Source organism: Triticum urartu, chromosome 5 (genome assembly GCF_003073215.2).
Source record: "Triticum urartu cultivar G1812 chromosome 5, Tu2.1, whole genome shotgun sequence".
NCBI lineage: Eukaryota > Viridiplantae > Streptophyta > Magnoliopsida > Poales > Poaceae > Triticum > Triticum urartu.
Genome location: NC_053026.1, coordinates 262,258,340 through 262,260,331, shown reverse-complemented (window position 1 = coordinate 262,260,331; position 1,992 = coordinate 262,258,340).

Genomic DNA, 1,992 nt, shown 5'->3' with positions numbered 1-1,992 from the left:
TTTTGAGCTATAAGACCCTGAAATTGAAAAGAACTACAAATGAACTATGAAAAGGTTGAAAGTTGGCATGGTATCATCATTTCGCCCACATAGCATGTGCAAGAAAGTAGAGAGGGTTACGGCAAAAACTGCATGCACTTCGTGTACAAAACGGACAATCTCTTTGAAGTATCAGGGTTCCATACGGAAACTCGTCTGTTACAAAGGGATTTCATTTTTTTAGAACTTATTTGAACTCCATAGTTTTTCTGTGTTCAAAATGCACCATTCAAAGTCACATCATCAATTTTCAACCCTTTCTGACTTCGTTTGTTATTTTCCATGCATTTATTGATTATTTTGAGCTATAAGACCCTGAAATTGAAAAGCACTACAAATGAACTCTGAAAAGGTTGAAAGTTGGCATGGTATCATCATTTCACGCACATTGCATGTGCAAGAAAGTAGAGAGGGTTACGGCAAAAACTGGATGCACTTCGTGTACAAAACGGACAATCTCTTTCGAAGTATCAGGGTTTCATACGGAAACTCGTCTGTTACAAAGGGATTTCATTTTTTAGAACTTATTTGAACTCCATAGTTTTTCTGTGTTCAAAATGCACCATTCAAAGTCACATCATCAATTTTCAACCCTTTCTAACTTCATTTGTTATTTTCCATGCATTTATTGATTATTTAGAGCTATAAGACCCTGAAATTGAAAAGCACTACAAATGAACTCTGAAAAGGTTGAAAGTTGGCATGGTATCATCATTTCACCCACATAGCATGTGCAAGAAAGTAGAGAGGGTTACGGCAAAAATTGGATGCACTTCATGTACAAAACGGACAATCTCTTTCGAAGTATCAGGGTTTCATATACGGAAACTTGTCTCTTACAAAGGGATTTCGTTTTTAGAACTTATTTGAACTCCATAGTTTTTCTGTGTTCAAAATGCACCATTCAAAGTCACATCATCAATTTTCAACCCTTTCTGACTTCATTTGTTATTTTCCATGCATTTATTGATTATTTGGAGCTATAAGACCCTGAAATTGAAAAGCACTACAAATGAACTCTGAAAAGGTTGAAAGTTGGCATGGTATCATCATTTCACCCTCATAGCATGTGCAATAAAGTAGAGAGAGTTACGGCAAAAACTGGATGCACTTCGTGTACAAAACGGACAATCTCTTTTGAAGTATCAGGGTTTCATATATGGTAACTCGTCTCTTACAAAGGGATTTCATTTTTAGAACTTATTTGAACTCCATAGTTTTTCTGTGTTCAAAATGCACCATTCAAAGTCACATCATCAATTTTCAACCCTTTCCGACTTCATTTGTTATTTTCCTTGCATTTACTGATTATTTTGAGCTATAAGACCCTGAAATTGAAAAGCACTACAAATGAACTCTAAAAAGGTTGAAAGTTGGTATGGTATCATCATTTCACCCACATAGCATGTGCAATAATGTAGAGAGGGTTACGGCAAAAACTGGATGCACTTCGTGTACAAAACATACAATCTCTTTCGAAGTATCAGGATTTCATACGGAAACTCGTCTGTTACAACATGCATTTCAAATGAACTACGAAAAGGATGAAAGTTGGCATGGTATCATCATAATAGTGTGGAGAGAAAGTCTTCACTTTTTTCACTTGTGTGCTTTGCTTATTGCTCCGTAACCATGGATAATCTTCATCGTTTATCAGGATGCTTGGGTCAGCCTTGACTTTGAAGGGAGGAATTTCATGAAACTTTTCATAATCTTCAGACATGTCTGTCTTGCCCTCCACTCCCACGATGTCCCTTTTTCCTGATAGAACTATGTGGCGCTTTGGCTCATTGTATGATGTATTCGCTTCCTTATCTTTTCTTTTTTTCTCGGTTTGGTAGACATGTCCTCCACATAGATAACATGTGCCACATCATTGGCTAGGACGAACGGTTCATCAGTGTACCCAAGATTGTTCAGATCCACTGTTGTCATTCCGTACTGTGGGTCTAC